The sequence below is a fragment of the Podarcis filfolensis genome (assembly GCF_964270895.1).
Source record: "Podarcis filfolensis genome assembly, chromosome: 6".
Lineage (NCBI taxonomy): Eukaryota > Metazoa > Chordata > Lepidosauria > Squamata > Lacertidae > Podarcis > Podarcis filfolensis.
Genome location: NC_139609.1, coordinates 49,517,655 through 49,536,418, shown reverse-complemented (window position 1 = coordinate 49,536,418; position 18,764 = coordinate 49,517,655). Strand labels below are relative to the sequence as shown.

Genomic DNA, 18,764 nt, shown 5'->3' with positions numbered 1-18,764 from the left:
TGAACTTCTGAGTTTTCAAAAGATCATTAAGAAATAAAATGAAACATCATCTAGATAAACACACAGAGAGAATGACGTTTTTCCTGCATGTCAAGGGTCAGATTATAACCTTTGACTGAGCAAAGCATCCCAACTGGCCAGTCATGTCAATATTTCATATATATTCTCCAACTATTACTACTCCATGTTGCTATAAGATATGGCTAGGCATCATGAAGTACTTTAACAGAGTCAGTGTGTGTGACATGGAAAAATGTACAACATTCAAACACCCAATAACTCGGGAAATATCCACCTGGAGGAGTGCAAGATAAGACATTTTTAGACCATTACAGATTATAGAAACTTGTCCATGATTTCATCTCCTGCTATTGGTAACTTTTTCTTATGAAATACTAGAATGCTTTAAAAAAAGAGGAGGGGTTAGTTTGCTCAATACATTCTGGCACCTAGGGCAAGTTTGTCTGTGTTCTTGGTCACTAGTACTGTATATCATACAAATAATCCTCTCATTTTTCTATTGATCGGAAAGAAAAGTACCATATGTCCCTAATCAACAGCTCCTTTCAGATGTTGCCTCCACAAGTAAACTAAACATGTGGAGAGGAGTCTTGCAACTGCCAGTCTCACCTCCAATGCACCCCATTTTCCCTATCCCCATCCTCAACTCATAAAGGTAGGTGCACAAGAGGGGCTGCCTACCCTGTATAGACGTAGGCACTCCACATACTGTGGAGGGTTTCCAATTGCATTGAGCATGTTCACACATACAGTTGTACAGATGATGGTGCCCCTTCTCGGATCTTTAGCCCTATGCACAAAGCCTGTATGTGGAGCCAACATGTACAGTTACACGCCCCACATTGACTCTGTGCATTGAGGGAACATGCCAAAGGAACTAATGGCATGTGCATATTTAAAGCATTTTTATACATTTCAGGAACTAGAAATTTCACAGATAAGAAAAATGAAAATTATATCTGATTCAGATGTTGAAAGGTGCTGATAATGTAGATGTGCCTAAGGTTGAGGTACTATGTAAGTAACAGAAATTTACCCACCCACTCCCCTCAAAATAAATGAGACAAGCTTTTTAGAACACAAATATATCAATCCAATAAAATATTGAAGATAATTTAAAAGTATTTCAGAAATATTTTACATTTGAACATGGCAACACTGGGGTGTGATGAGCCATTCCAGTTGGCTGCATTATTAATTAATAATGATGTGATAATAATTAATAAAAAATAGACTGCTAGAAATATTAAGAGGATACAATATCTTAGCTATAGAAGACACAGGTTCTTGAGTGTGTGTGTGTGTGTGTGTGTGTGAAAAAACGGTCAGAGCTGAGGCCCATGATAGCCTCCACACACTGTAGGTGAAATTAACTTGGCACTTCCAATTGTTCTAGAAAGTTACCTGACCAAAATAACTACCTAAAGATTCATGAAGATTCACTTAAAGCTTAATTATATTTTGTATTTTGATATCCCTGTAGAACAGAAGCAATATTGTATTGAAATTGGAGCTTGCAGGAGCTGGGAGATTTCCCTTCTTTGGCAGGAGGTAGCAATTCAAATGTATTAATATCCCATTTCACATATTCCAGGGCCAAGCTCTGGCACAGAAACCAGGTTGCAGGACTAAGCCCTGGTAAACTCTGGCTCAATTGAGCTCTGATACTAAGCTAGATGGTGTGACCCAGGAAGGCACCACTTATGCTGCATTATGTTCCCAGCTGCACTACACTGTTTGCCAAGGGGCTACTGGGAAGCCCTGGCACCAAGGCTGCTACACAGCTTGGATATATCAGAGGAAAAAGTAATAGAAATAGGGACTGTGTGTGTGTGTTTGTGTGTACACATGCACATCCATCCCCAAGAGAAAGAAGAGGGGGAAACAAAGGCAGACAATGGCAGGGAAGAGAGACCTCACCTGCCCCATGAGAAATGCTTAATGCCTGCCTTGCAGTTACAAAGAACAAACAAGCAATGAATGATACTCAGGCATGCAACTAATTTTTGCAGTGAGACATGTTAGCCTATGAATCTTCGTTTTATGGGATCTTTGTGCATAATACTAATATTTAAATTTTACAGGCAAGTGTAATTAAAACAAATCAAACCCATGCATGGGCATAAATGAGACAGATAATTCCAATAGCTGGTTTTCAACAAAAAACCACACCAACCCAGATAAATTCATACAACAGTCAATCATTGGCGTTTGTTGGCACCATTCTGCAGCCAAGTGCTGCAAGGTTGTTGTTCTTTTGTGTAATTTACTAAGGTTATATGCCCTTTTCTTCTTTTTGGTCCTGTCACCATTAAGTCCAATGAGGCAGCATATTGCATCTTCAAAATATACACCAATCCAAAAGCAGCACCTTCATTCCATCCCCATAATACAAGATCATATTTGCACTGTAGTGTGTACAACCTCTAAACTGTTGCTTTATACATGAGATAACCCACCCATTAAAAGATTCTGGGTCTCAGCCTGAGGGCAGTTTGTGATGCACACGCAAACCGACCAGTTGCAAAAGCTTGCACTGGTATGCCAAGGGCTGGAAGCATCCTATGCCAGAAAAAGTCCATGGATGCAATGGAAAAACCAGCATTCATTTTGTAGGGATGTAAGGCCATAACAGCCTTCTCAGGGGTAAGCCTTTCACTTCACCTAGCACTTTCAGAGGGACATGTACCTACATTTCTACACTGGCAACATTGTCACAGTAGGAAAGCAATAAATGAAGCCCAAGTCCACTTCCACTAATCTCCATTCAAATTGCTTTTTTTCTTTTTTTTTAAATTTTATTTAAATAATAAAGCAAAAACAGAACACTAAAAGAAAAGAAGAAAAAGAAATTGGAAAAAAGTTCAAAAACATCGAAAACATACTTACTGCATATTACCCCCCCTACCCACCTGCAGCTTCCCTCCACCACAGTTCAACTTCTTTAAATCTCTATAAAATTTCTAATATGTACATCATATTAGCTCCACCTATAAAAGGGGCTTCATCACCACCATCGAGGAAAAAATGTATATATTAAAACATTAAAATCAGAATGTTGTGGTGGTTTCAGAACTCAAAGTGTTCAGAATATATATTTTTTTAAAAAATCAGATAAAGAAGGAAAAGAACAGAGGGTTATGGAACAAATGGATGTATGACCATGGTGCCATAACGTCCTCTCCTGCTTTCTCCTTGTGGCAGGAACAAGTGTGCCTCTGTTAGGATAACTAACCTATGGTGAAAATTAAGATAGAGACTCAGTCTGTCAGGAAGGATTAAATCATCTTCATTTATATGCTAGGGTGTATGGTGTAATACCTCTGGTGGAGGACATGTTGTGCTCCTTCTGGGGTAGTTTCTCCAACTTTGGTCCCCACCCTGCACTCACCTGTGGCTCCTAGAAGCTGTCAGCATATGACAGCAGCCACACTCCAGGAAAGGGCTTTGACTGGTCAGCTAAGCAAGGTGAGGGTAGTCGATGGGTCTCAAACTCCCAATGAGTTAGGGTCTTCCCCTGCATGCAAAGACAGTCTCTGGCAGATTGAGCAGACGGGACCAATAGTGGGTCCAACAGTCAAGAAGGTGGTTTCTGCATGTGCTGTAGAGGGAAGTGAGGGGCAGATGGGGCTCATCAACCTAGGAAGGTAGCCCATCTAGGAGAAAGAAAACTCTGATCCTAATCCACCTCTGCCTTGGAGAAAAGACTGAGGAGTGAACCCTACACAAATCCAAAGTGGAGTCCTTAAGAGGGTTGGATGGCACCTTGTATGCCTTCTTCCGGCAACTCCTTCAGCCAAGCTGGTGTCAAATGTATTGCTCTGCTTTCCTTTGGTCCACATCAGTGAGACCAAGAGGGGGGTTTTGTTGTCTGGGCAGCCCAGGACCTCCATACACACTGCCCAGGCTTGTGCCCCAGAGAGGTCACTTCGGTGCTGCTAACCCAGGTTTGACTTCACCCCCAAAGGTGCACTCCACTGTCTTTCAGGATAGGCAGATGTCAGTAGTATTCTGAACCCATAAAGCCTACAGTCCAGTTTATACTTAAACACATCTTGAGTGTATTTGAAAAATGTACTCATTAGTATGATGACTGAATGCAGTTAAACTGGTTTAGTGAGACATGAACAAGCCTAGCCTCCTCTTAGTTTTGCACACTGCCTCCTTCCCACATGTACAGGATGTTCTGAGGAGAACTTCAAAAGCTTTCACTTCTATTTTTGAATAACCATAGCTTATCATGACATTTGTACCCAACAAATTGTGGTCATTCTTAACTATGGCTAGTTTCAGAGAAGCTAACTTCAAACCAAATTTCCTGAAGCTGGTTTACTTGAAACTAACCACAATTAAGATTAACCTCCATTTGTTGTGTTTGGATGGTTAATTAAAAGAAGGAGAGAGAGCAGGAACCCAGGAGAAATCTAGGCTCATGGATGTCACACTAAACATAGGTTAGTGCAGGAGTAGGGAACCTTTTTCAACCCTTGAGTCAAGCCCAGTTAAGTCTCATGCTCTAGCGACCAAGCTATCTTACTGTATCTAATGAAGATTCAGTGAAACCAGTGTTAGAAACTCGGATATATAAGCTAGGCGCCAAATGGCTCCTTAAACCAGGATTACAGTCACCAAAATGGAATGTCTATTGCCATTTTGGGGCCAGGTGGTTCAAAAGATGTATTTTTCAATATGACTTTTTGGTTCCTGAAATTCATTCTGATTGTGCAGATAAAATATAAGAGATGCAATTCTACAGAATGTGTTGTGTGTGAACACAGTCAAGATCCAAGGATGGTGGAGATGTCAGGCACCATCCTGGTCCCTGGGCACCTTCACTTGGTCACAAGTGGCCAATAGCCAGGTGCAAAATGCACATGGTGAATTTTGAACACTGAGTGAAATCCACAGGTGCTAATCTTAGCTTCAGGGTGCAGAACTTTTTTGGCCCAGCAGACCAGATCTTTATCTTCCTCCACTGCCACAGGCTGTGCTCAGTGCTTCCCAAGCAGAGGGCTTGCGAAGAACTTTGCACAGCGCTTCTGAACTGCCCGACAATCAGCATACCTGTCAGTCAGCTCAGGACAGCAATACCTCAAGGACTGCCTCTATCCATATGAACCTACCCAGACACTGCAATCATCATCTGAGGCCCTTCTCCATATGCCTCCTCCATAAGAGGTCTGCAGGGTGACAACATGAGAACGGGCCTTTCCTGCAGTGGCTGCCTTGCTGGTGGAATGCTTTCCCCAGAGAGGTTTGGCAGACACCGTCATTATACACCTTTAGGTGCCAGGCAAAAATATTCCTCTTCAACCAGGCTTTGGGCTGATTAATATTCTACGGCCTTTTAAATGTTTTTTTTTTGGGGGGGGGGGGAAGCTACTAGTTTGTGGGGGAGGAAGTTGTTCTCATTTTATTATGTATTTTGTGTTTTTTATCTTATATTTTTACATTGTGAAACTGCCCTGATATCTAAGGTATACTAAACAAATACATAAATAAAATAAAAAATAAGTCATATAAATGTAAATATGGCTTGCCCAAAATAGTCTCATAGGCCAAATGGGGAGGAATGGTGAGCCAAATTTCACCTGCACGCCTTATGTTACCCCAACACAAAATACTGGATCCATGCACAATTTATATTTTGTCTCTTGATGCAGACAAGATTCCCTACATCAAAGAAACTATGTGTGTACCATAATTAATAGAGCCAAAATGAAGCTAGGCATTATAATGTTCTCTTAAGGAACAAAACCAAATGTGAAATCCTTCATCCAAAAGAGGTATTGGAACAGGATTCAGCTGCACGGGGGGGGGGGGGTGGTTAGAGAAGAGGTCCAACATCGTTATTCTAACAGCTTGGTAAACCTAGATGAATATTCCTAGCTGATCACATTTATTTTCTTTTTACTAAAACAGGTTTCTGCATCTAGTTATACAGTCCAGATTCCAGTAACTTCCATTATATGGCACAATCCTACATATAGCTATGGGCCAAAATGGCTAACTACCCTGGTTTAGAGTTAGTATAGAGGAATAGCAGGGCATCTGTGCATTTAACAGCTGTGTGGCAGGCAGAAATTCTAGTGTGGAAATACAATTGTGGGGAAAGCCTCAACTAATGGCATTCTGTCTGACATCTTAGCACTTGTATGTGACCCCTAATTTATTTGGCCTCTCTGTACCACCTGCAAAGTGATCACTGGTTTGCCTATGATAAACATGCAAATTTTATGGAAATCAATGGCCTCTTGCCAGTAAGTTGGAGGGACTAAATAACATGCAGTGTACTAGGTACAGAAAACCCTACAGGCACCCATGAGCCATCTTTTGAATAAGTGACTCATGATGGTCAAAGGAGAGAATTCACTGAACATTTTATATGCAGGAAATGTAGAACTGACCTACTGTAAAGCAATAGAATAGGTAAGTAAATATTCCATCCTATAACTGAAGAAGAAGTTTTTAAATAAAAACTTTATTTAAAAAATCAACTTAGCTTCAGGTATGCTTGGAGCATATCTGAAACCACAGGTTTTCTTACCACTCCTCAGTGAGCCATTCACTTAACAACTTTTGGCACATCGATTATTTTTCAAACAATATAATGAGCAAAATCTCACATGCCAAACTTACATACAAGTGTCCTGAGCATTAAAAAGGACTACAAAAAATGTTTTAAGTAACACTACAAAAATAGAAAAATGTCTCACAAGGCAACTATTTTCAGAAACTCCCTAACAAAACTCCTCCTCCTAGCCACCCACTATCCCATTTGATATAAAGTACAACTCAGTTAACCATGTCTCTGCTAGATCCTCAAGACAAACCTGTGTAGATTTCAAATTGTGCTGTAGAGATCCCCGAAACTTTTCATAAATTCCCAATGACAAAATCAATAATGAAAGCTAAGCTTTCCTGAAGCACAGTATACCCACAACTGTTTATTAAGTGTTGGCGCATTCTGGAGTGTGTTCTCAGCTCGTGTAGAATGATTGCAAGGCCCAACTAGATTGTCCAACACCACACACAAAGTGTGTGACTAAACACACAATCCAGCTACAGTGGTACCTCGGGTTACCAACACTTCAGGTTACAGACGCTTCAGGTTACAGACTCCGCTAACCCAGAAATAGTACCTCGGGTTAAGAACTTTGCTTCAGGATGAGAACAGAAAAATCACGCAGCAGCAGCAGGAGGCCCCATTAGCTAAAGTGGTGCTTCACGTTAAGAACGGACCTCCAGAATGAATTAAGTTCTTAACCTGAGGTACCACTGTACTCTACAACACACAAAGATATTCTTCAGCAAACAAATTAATGTGGGAACAAACTCTGGAAGCCGCTGAACTAGAGGCAACACCACAGAAGCCTGGCAATGGTATTGAAGAAATCTAATTCAAGAATCATGGCAAGCTAGAAAGAATGCTAACTCATACCTCTCCATCAATATATCAATACAGTGGTACCTCGGGTTAAGAACTTAATTCGTTCTGGAGGTCTGTTCTTAACCTGAAACTGTTCTTAACTTGAGGTAGCACTTTAGCTAATGGGGCCTCTTGCTGCTGCCATGCCGCCACTGCACGATTTCTGTTCTCATCCTGAAGCAAAGTTCTAAACCTGAGGTACTTTTTCTGGGTTAGCGGAGTCTGTAACCTGAAGCGTCTGTAACCTGAAGCACCTGTAACCCGAGGTACCACTGTACATGCATTTCTATGTGAGATTCTTATAAATGGAAATGTGGCAAACAGTGTACACTGTGAAGGCAAGTACTGACAGAGTGCTCCTCCCAACAATGTTTTACTCAGAAAGACATCTCACTCAATTCGACAGGATTGAATTCCTGGTAAATGGTTTAAGATTGCAGCCTAAATGTGCAGTGGCAGGCTCCTTGTCCTTGTGTTTCTCCAAAAGTATACTTCCCCAAAGTCCACACTTTTATATATTTTAATATCTACCACCTATCCATGCTTCTACTCCTCAGTTACTGGTGCAAGTTATGCATGTGTGTGAATATAGATTAAATGGTTAGTTTTTTCCAACTCTAGAATTCCATGGAACACCTGCAGCTGTATCAAATACAACCCTTCCAATATTTAAAAAGAAATAATTTAATTAACAACCCCAATCTACCCATCCCCCCAATTCCTCCTGTCACTACAGTCCATTGCCTTAGATTCTGGCTTGGTCTCTACCAGATCTCAATTCTCAATGCATCCATACCTGACATAACCCAAACATAGCAGCATCACTTCTGACCCAAGTCTTAATTCTACACTGGCACACCTCTCTTGCCTCACTCTTCCAACTCCAGCTTTTCTCAACCTTGGGTCCCCAAAATGTTGTGGTACTACAACTCCCATCATCCCTAGGCAGCAAGACCAGTGGTCAGGGATCAAGGGAGTTGTAGTCCAGCAACATCTGGGGACCCAAGGTTGAGAAAGGCTGAGCTAGATCCCTTGTGCAGTATAGGAACAACCTATAACCCACTTAAACCAAATCCGCTTGCTTCCAACCCCTGGCCCAATGCAATCTGCCCTCTAGATCGGATATACCCTCGTGTCTCAACACTACAAGAAGATCCTAGGCACAGGAAAAAATACTGCACCAAAGGCATCCAGCCCCCTCCCCGCAAACCACGGCATTGCTACTCCGCGTTCGCAGTCTCCTATGCAAATTCCTCTATGCTCAAAGGCACGCGAGCACACACCGGCTAGCACAGGCCCAGCACCCCCCAATGCACCTTTGCCAGCCAGGCCTTACTGGGTTCTCCCTCGCATCTACCTCAGCCCATCCCCCCACTCGATCTTGGTAACTCCGTTTCCCAAGCGCGTCCCGCCCGCGCTGACAGGGGCACCGGCGCCCTTTGATCCAAATACTTGGTGAGATTCCCTCAGCCCATCGCTCCAGGCCGAGCTCTGCCGCCCAATGCCGCCTGCTCAGCTCCCCCAACCCTGGCCGTAGGGCCCAAGCGGGCCCTTAAAGCCCCATCCAACACGCCCCTCAGCTCCACGCCCCTTAGCTATCTCCCTATCTAGCGACACCCGACACCCCCGCCCCCCAGGACGGCCCCGGCCACCCCCATCCCTCAGCACCACGAGTCCCCAACAGCAACCACTCACCTTCGCGCCCTCTGACCCTCGAACTCGCTCTAAGCGGCAGCCGTAGCAACCAACCACAACTGCGGTTCCCGCCCTAAGGGGCGGGATTCATGGATTCGGACATGCGCACACTGAGTTTGCCGCGCGCCGCTCTCTCCTGTGGCATCATGGGAAATGTAGTTTTCAGACCTTTCAGCAAGGCGGGGAGGCGGAGATGTGTCTGGCTGGAAGCATCCCGGAGCTCGCCCTTCCAGAGAAGGCAGGAACCCTTGGAATGGAGATTAAAGTTATGGCTCGGAAACTGCTTTTAACACACGGGTTTCATATCATTTATGTGCGCTCAGATTTGGCTTTAGCAAATCTTTTGAATTGTAGATTCCAAGCACTTTGTTTTAATTCAGACATCTCGTTGCAGGACATTTCTCTTTATTGGGGAAAGCCTCACAAAAGTAAGCATATTTAGAATTGGGTTAATAGCCGTTAAAAGTGTGTTATGTGTATTTAAATATATGCTAGTGAATTTTTTTAAAGTTTTATATTTTTGTTGTTTTTTTTTAAATACATATTTATTAAAGTTTTACAAAACAAAGAATTCATCATTTCAAAATGTATCATTTCCATACATAAAGCTCAAGAAAAACAACAATATGTGGCAAAAAAAAGAAAAAAAAATGAAAGAAGAAAAATAGAAAAACAGAAAAAAGAAAAACACTCTTTCTTAAATTTATAAAGTTCCATGCCCCTCTGTCTTGACCTCCTCACATCCCCCTTTTTTGTGTTCCACTTTACTCCAATCAGATTCAGCAAATTCAAAACCTTGTTTCAACCATACTTGATGTTATATTCTAATTATTATGTCCCCATTTTCCATTATTTTAATCCGTACCTCATCTTATAAAATATGACATAATATTGTTCTGTTCATAACCCCTTATCCTTTTTTTTCTTAGATTCTTCTTTTCACACACCTTTGGCCAAAGTCACACAAACCCTGTTACTTTTACTTCCCACATCCTATTGACACTCAAAGATTTCACAGTATTTTTGTAGATAGTCCTTAAACTTTTTCCAGTCCTGTTCCATCGATTCTTCTCCCTGGTCACGGATTCTGCCAGTCATTTCAGCCATCTCCATGTAGTCTATCACTTGCGTCTGCCATTCCTCCACGGTGGGTAGATCCTGTGTCTTCCAATATTTAGCTAAAAGTATTCTTGCTGCTGTTGTTGCATACATAAAGAATGTTCTATCTTTCTTTGGCACCCATTGGCCAACTATGCCCAAGAGAAAGGCCTCTGGTTTCTTGGGGAAGGTACTTTTAAGTACTTTCTTAAGTTCATTATATATCATTTCCCAGTAAGCCTTAACTCTTGGGCAAGTCCACCAGAGGTGAAAGAATGTTCCCTCAGCTTCTTTACATTTCCAACATTTATTGTCAGGCAGGTGATAAATTTTAGCAAGCTTGACTGGGGTCATGTACCACCTGTAAATCATTTTCATAATGTTCTCCTTTAAGGCAATACATGCCGTAAATTTCATACCGGTGGTCCACAACTGCTCCCAATCAGCAAACATAATATTATGACCTAGATCCTGCGCCCATTTGATCATTGCTGATTTGACCGTTTCATCCTGCGTGTTCCATTTCAACAGCAAGTTATACATCTTTGACAAAATCTTAGTTTTTGGTTCTAACAGTTCTGTTTCCAATTTCGATTTATCCACCTGGAAGCCAATTTTTCTATCCAAATTATAGGCCTCTCTTATTTGATAGTAATGAAGCCAATCTCGCACTTTGTCTTTTAATTTTTCAAAACTCTGCAGTTTCAATCTGTCACCTTCTTGTTCCAAAATTTCCCAATATTTTGGCCATTTAGCCTCCATATTGAGCTTTTTCTGAGCCTTAGCTTCCATAGGTGACAACCACCTTGGGGTTTTACTTTCCAGCAAGTCTTTATATCTTATCCAGACATTAAACAAAGATTTTCTGACAATATGGTTTTTGAATGCCTTATGAGCTTTAACCTTGTCGTACCAAAGATATGCATGCCACCCAAAAACATTATTAAAACCTTCCAAATCCAAAATGTCTGTATTTTCAAGAAGCAGCCAGTCTTTCAGCCAGCAGAATGCTGCTGATTCATAGTACAATTTAAGGTCTGGCAGGGCAAATCCACCTCTTTCTTTTGCATCAGTTAAAATTTTAAACTTAATTCTAGGTTTCTTGCCCTGCCAGACAAATCTAGAGATGTCTCTCTGCCACTTCTTGAAACAATCCATCTTGTCCAAAATTTGCAAGGATTGAAATAAAAATAGCATTTTAGGCAATACATTCATTTTTATAGCTGCAATTCGACCCAACAAGGAAAGCTTCAAGTTAGACCAGATTTCTAAGTCTTTTTTAACTTCTGCCCAACATTTCTCATAGTTCTCTTTAAATAAGTTCAAATTTTTCGCCGTCATATTAATCCCTAGGTATTTCACTTTCTTAACCACCATTAAACCTGTTTCATTCTGAAACCTATCCTTTTCCATTGGAGTTAAATTCTTCTCTAATACTTTAGTTTTTACCCTGTTTAGTCTAAATCCCGCCACATGACCAAATTCTTTAATCAATTCCAAAGCTCTTTTCATACTGGATTCCGGCTCCTGTAAAGTTAGAACCAAATCATCTGCAAAGGCTTTCAATTTATATTGTTTGGCTCCGACCTGAATGCCTTTTACAAATCGGTCCCCTCTTATCATGTTTAGCAGCACCTCCAGGACCGAGATAAATAATAATGGAGAGATAGGGCAGCCCTGACGTGTTCCTTTTTCTATCCTAAAATCTTCAGTCACCACATTGTTTACAATCAATTTCGCTTTTTGTTCTGAATATATTGCTCCTATACCATTTTCGAACCCCTGACCCACTCCCATCCCTTTCAAATTTTTCTTCATAAAACTCCAAGAGATATTATCAAAGGCTTTCTCCGCATCTAAAGTTTTATATTTTTGTACTTTAAATATTAACTTTAAAAGTTTTATGTAATGCAAACATAAAGTATGTATATAATAAAGTTTAATTTTAAGCGGGGATAAACCAAGAGTTTTAAATGAATTGTCAAGTCTTGTTCTCCTTGGGATAGCACCCTTTTAGATAAGACAATAGCTCATCCCCATGTGTCAGTGGTTTTGTATTTACACACCTTTATATTTAATGCCCCTTTATTTTCTACCTTTTTTGTAACTTTTCAGTCTAGTAACATTTTAACAGTTTAAAACTGTTGAGCAATACATCCCTTTTACTACTTAATAAGTAAGAGGAAAATATAAAACATATGTAGGATATGTTCCCATTTTTAATGGAAGGTGAGAAGCAGGGTTTTTTTGTGGCTACCCACTGAAGATGTGTCTAACCTAGTTTTTAAGACTGCAATCCTAATTATGTCTACTGAGAAGTAAATCCTGTTAAATTCACTAGGGTTTAGTCTCCAGTAAGCAAAGTGAGGATTGCAACCTAATACAGTAGTATTATGTTATATTATGATTTATTTTTGTCCTGTTTTGTGGCCCAAAGGCTCCCAAAGAGGCAACCAGCATATCAATGGGACACACACACACACACACACACACACACACAATAAATACAACACATAAATCAAAATAATCTAAAATAGCAAAATTACCAAATAACCCCCAATCTCACTGGATAGTGCAAATATAGACATGTCTACTCAGAGGTAACTCAAATGGGGCTTATTCTCAGAAAATTGCAGCCTTAAATAGCAATCCTATACCCCAACAGGGTGGAACACAACAGTACTGTAAATCAACCACAGCATCTGAAACTCTGTAGGCTCAAAGAATCAGCATTGTAGAGTTGGAAGCGAGCCCAAGGGTCATCTAGTCAAACCCCCTGCAATGCAGGAATCTCAACTAGATCATACATGACAGATGGCCATCCAACATCTGCTTAAGAACCTCCATTGATGGTGTCCACCACCTCCAGAGGGAGTCTCTTCCACTATTCAATAGCTTACTGTGAGAAAGTTCTTCTCGATCTTTAGTCTTGATCTCCTTTCTTATAACTGGATTCCACTGGTTTGGGTCCTAGCCTCCACAGCAGGGAGAAACAAGCTTGCTCCCTATGATAGCCCTTAAGATATTTGAAGATGGCTATCACATCTCCTCTCAGTCTTATCTTTCCCAGGCTAAACATACCCAGCTTCCTCAACCACTCCTCATAAGGCTTAGTTTCTAGGCCCTTTATAATCTTGGTTGCCCTCTGCACACGCTCCAGCTTGTCAATATCCTTCTTAAATTGTTGTGCCAGAACTGGACACGGTACTCCAGGTGTGGTCTGACCAAGGCAGAATAGAGCAGAACTATTACTTCCCTTGATCAGGACACTATACTAGAATAGCATTAACCCACAATGTCACTGAAGACAGGATTCAAGATGATCTTAACAGATTGTAGAACTGGGCCCAAACTAACAGAATAAATTTCAGTAGGGACAAGGGTTTGGTTCTACACTTAGATAGGAAGAAACAGCTGCACAAATACGTTATGAGGCAGAGAGGGGAACCCATAACATAATGTAGACAGAAAGCTAAGAAATGGAGCTTACCTCTCACCTCATTATGTTTGACACACACCCCAAAAAAGAAGACAGAATGGCATTGAGAAATAAAGGGTCTCATTGTTACTTCCGGAAGAACTCAACTCCCTTTCTGTCCATCTGTACACACACAGACCCAGAGGAATAAAGAGGGCTAATGCTGGTAGTAAAGTTCCTGGCATGGTCTAGCGTTCTGCTAGGTCCAGTGTCAGTGTGTGGCACCATGAGGCCAATGCTGCAGCCCCAACATCCCACAAGGCCCACTGTACTCCTTCAAATGTATTTGTTTACACCTTCAGTCATTGAGGGACCTGTGCCTAAACCATCACTACTATCTTAATTCCCCCACAGTGCCTCTAGACTCCTGACCGCTTCAGCTTGTGACTCTACATTCCAGCCCAGAGGAATGAAGATGGTGACAGATGCAGTCTTCTGGTCTGGTGCTCCCCTCAGCACCAGCAATATAACCAACTACATTCCGCTTGGAGAAGACCCATTAAATTAGTGGATCTAATATGATCATGCTTATTGACTTAATTGGGTCTGCTCTGATCAGGACTAGCACTGGATGCAGCCCCTAACGTAGAAGCATATCTTTCAGTAGCAGCTTCTTTTCCCCTCTTCCATATCTGAATGTAGCAAGGAGAACAGACGTCAGAAAGGAAAAATGTGGGTTAAAAATATATATACCACCTTTCAAAATAAAATTATTCCCAGGGCAGTTTACATAGTTAGTTATTTATTAATTACATTTATATACCACCAGGACTTTTTTCAGCTGCAATTCACTGGAACTTAGTTCTGACACCTCATAGATCGCTCCTATTGCCATTATAAGAGAACAAGGGAGGTGTTCCCTTATACACTTCTTTTTCCAGAAAAATAGTACTGTATACAGTACCACCTTTTCCTCCAAGGAGCTCAAGGTGGAACACAATTCAAACTCCCCCCAATAAAACTACTTAAAATATCATAATCATTTCAACACAGTATTTATTAATTTGTTAAAAGCAATATGCCAAACAGTAGTTCAGCAGAGTACTGAATAGCATAATACCACAAGTTTGTGCTAATTCTGCTTTACTGCTTCACTACTTTCTTATTCCTGATTCTTATATTTTCTTGGTTCTATTTCTGGCATCTATTTTGCAGAGCCTAACCTCTCATCTACATTTTCCATGTAATCACCTTTGATTTTATTCTCAACTTGGCTTGAACCTATGATTCCTGACTGTCTGGCTACTATCTTTGGCCCACTCCTGTTATCTCCATGCTAGGTGCAGTAGTATCTCTAGTTACAATCTGTGTCATACCAGGAAGGGCTAAAGAGGAACAGGCAAACTGAATTAAATGTGGGCAGGGCAGACCAGGCAGTCTGTCATAGGCACTGTCAGTGCATCCTATGTATTGGAAGACATCTAATTCTCTGATCAATGGTTTGGTTTGAGGATTAGGAATGAACTTTATGGGCAGGTGCTCTCTTCTCCCCTCACATTGGTTTGATTAATAGAACTTCCTGATTTGTCAAACATTTTGCCGCACACTGTGGTTTGAATAATCCCTCAGGTAATTCTTTATCTTCCAAACTATAATTTGTAGGACTGTAGAACGAAATATCTTATTATTTCTATATATCTGTCTATAATATCTATATCTATATCTATATCTATATCTATATCTATATCTATATCTATATCTATATCTATATTCTCTTGGAATCCTGGAGGACCTCTGATTATTACATGGGATTTGGCACTCTCAAGAGAGGTTTCATAGGGATTGGCCAGAGCCGTTATGAGGAACTGAAGACCAAAGTGCCAACTATGGCTCTTCTGGATGAAAAATAGAGTATGGAGCAACCGTCCTCCACTATCTGAGGCCTCTTAAAGAAGGATTTGTGGTGGGTCCTATATCAAGAAAAGCTGTTAAAAGCACAGGAACTGTGCCAGATTGGGTGCGGGGGAAATCCTCTTGTAGAAAAGGCTTTGTTTTAAAGCAGCTTAATTAAAATTATGCGTAAGGGTTACAACAGATAAAGTTATATGTTCAAGAGGTAATATAATTTGGCAGAATAAGGGCAAGATCTCGTATCTCAACAGCACTCAAGTCAGTGGGAGGGTGAAAAGCAGGGAAAGAGATGGAATAACTTGAAGAGCTTTGTATGCTCTTTGGCAGTTTTGGTCCTATGCTGAGAAATTGGGATGGGATTTAGGAAGCACAGGAAATTGCAACCGATGGCTGCCATTGCCTCAGGCCAGGGTGGTCTGCCATAGGTCCCCCACCAAATTTAGTACTACCCCATTGAGAATTAAACTTAGAGCTCTTCAAGAGCTTCAGCATCAGCCAGAATGGATTACACAACCGTCTTGTTTCTGAAAACAGTTTCCGTATGCCAGCATAATCACTTTGGCTGAGAACAAATATTGTGATGATGTCTGTAATACCCATAAGGAGAAATCTGATATTATGCTATGTTCTGTTTAACAAGTTAATAATGTGTCGGACCAAATCCTTAAGTTCCTAACTTTGCCAGTGGGACTAATTAACCATCTTGGAGGGAATACTAATATTCACAGTGAACATTTTTATATTCTTGTTGTTTCTTGCAACCATGCCTTTAACTGCAATGTGTTTGGCTTAGAGACATTACTTTGAAGATATTTATTGCCTATTTTCTCTCCTCAGTTTTTCTGCTGCTTTAATTTCCACCAAGATATTATAGGAAGTGACATCAGTAATAACTGTCACAGAGGAAAGGTGTTTCTATGTGTTGATGTTAGAAAAAAGATGCAATCCCACAGATCTGTCCAATACCCCTGAGAATGGCTGTAGCATGAAAAATGGAAAAGTCCATATTAGGCCAATACCTTAATTAGACTGATCAAAATATCGCAAAATAATGTGCAAGCCTTTGAGTTCTCCATAACGTCATCAGGTTAGATTGTAAATGGAGAGAGGGGAGAACTGATTTATTTTATGTTCTTCTTGTTATTATTCTGAAATGGAGGTCAATATGAAATATTCAGCAAAGTGAAATACACCTTAAATGGGTAACAAAGACAATCAGGATGAGGATGAAGACTAGTTTTAGAGTAACTAAGTAGGTTCCACTAAATCCATAGTTCCTCTCATATGAGTCGTTGTGGGTAAATGCGTAAAAAAGGAAAAATGGGTCAGGTTGCTAGGAGCCTGAAGGTTGTGAGTGAGAGCAATGCCATATGTACACCACTCCCTGGTTCCATATTCAATCAGGAAAAGAGATTATAATATTTTCTACATCCATAATTATGCACTGAAAGATCAGCATCCACCATTCTTTAGCCACACTGAATCTGAGTACAAAAGGGTGATGGAAGTGCATTGAGGAGTAACTAATCCAAGTTTTTACTTAGACTTAACAAGGGAGATATTAGATTTTTCTCTCTAGAACTCATGCATTTGGTAAAAAGGCTGCTTTGTGACTCTGAGGCTTCAATCCTATGCTCCACTGAACACAGAGGGACTTACTTCCAAGTAAGCGTCTAAAGGATCAGGCTGCAAAATATTGTCCTGTCCAAGGAAAGTGTCTAAACAAATAGATTTTATAACTGAGGATGTGTTTTTTGTTTCTTTTATTTTCAGATATGCCTGAGTTTTCCTTTCTCTGCCGAATAAACTTTATTTTATTTTTAATCAGTACTATTTCTATGTAATCTAATGGTTTCAGCCTAGATACCCATAAGCCACAGCACACTTTTTTTCCTTGTTACCTGAATAATACTGTATGTAGAAGGGCTATTGTGAGACTGGAAATCTTCTTTGAATAATCAAGAAAAGATGCATGGACTTCACATCAGTTCAGCTCCTTTTTAAAACTAGATGTAGCAGTCATAACAAACAAAAGTGTATCCCATAAGAGTCACCTTCTCATTTTCCCATCCTGAGTTACATTCTCAAAACCACAACAGGGAATAGTTATATAGATTTAAATATGTGGTAAAAATATAGCATCTATTTTGTGTCAGAATTGAAACTGGCTAGGCTAATTCTGTACTAAGTCAACCTCAGTCAGGTTATGTTAAGTTTACCAGCTCATCTAAAAGAGCTCTTTAGTCTATGAAGGGATTCCAGAGATATGATAACATCAAGGTATGCCTAACAATATCATAAAATAGCTGTATTGCTTATTTTTGTCATATGTGGATTATGTTGCCTTTACATTTTTACTCCACGGCTAAAGGCTTCTCAAGAGCACCCTTCTTGTGCAACACAAAGCATAATTGTTGGCCAGCCAGAAGCATGATTACCTCAAATCATAGATATGGGGAGATTTGGTTGGGACCTTTGCCAGGGCTAATTAATTTATCTTGTAAAGTTTGGTTCAAAACTAGAAGGCCCTCCTCTTGGAGATCTTGGGAAGCAGAAAAAAAGCAAAATACAAAATTGGACCACGTTACCTAAGTGACCGCCTCACCCCATATATTTTGTAAACTAGTCTGAGGTTGTTTTTGTTTTCTTTCTAGAATCAAGCAGTATATAAAGTTTATGAATTAAATAAATCTGTGTAATAAATGTATCCCTGCTTGGCAACTTCTCAGATGAGAAGAGTACAACATGCCCCAGAGATGCACTTAGTTTGTACTTGAAACTGAGCTTTTTAGTGTTGCAGCTCCACCACCCAGGAATCAATTCTCAGCTAAAATTAGACAGACACCCAGCATCATTATATTTAGGCACCAACTGATTATTATTTTTAAATAAGGCTTTCATTGTGGTGTGACAGAGTCATAAGAACATAAGGAGAGCCTGCTAGATCTGACCAATGACTCATCTAGTCCAGCATCCTGTTCTCACACTGGTCAACCAGATGCCTATGCAAAGACCAAAAGAGGGATCTGAGAGCCGCAACTCTATCCCCACTTGTGATTCCCAGCAACTGGCATTCAGATGCATACAGCTTCCGTCAGAGGAGGACAGTCATTTATGAAATATTATTGTACGTCTGTTTTTATTGTTTGTTTAATGGTCTTAAATTTGCTATTACAATTTTGCTCTCAACCT

The 18,764-nt window shown here is 40.5% G+C and overlaps 1 protein-coding gene across 2 annotated transcripts in view; it reads right to left on the bottom strand.

The window, feature by feature from the left end:
• ERI3 (ERI1 exoribonuclease family member 3) overlaps positions 1–18,764 on the bottom strand; it is a 211,312-nt gene that overhangs the window by 188,901 nt on the left and 3,647 nt on the right. The window contains exon 1 of one of the 2 annotated variants that reach the window (XM_083619980.1): positions 9,146–9,265. The exons of the other annotated variant lie outside the window; for it this stretch is intronic. The gene's annotated coding sequence lies outside the window, so the exon portion shown is untranslated. Of the gene's footprint in view, positions 1–9,145; positions 9,266–18,764 lie in introns of those variants that run through there. 2 annotated transcript variants of the gene reach the window in all.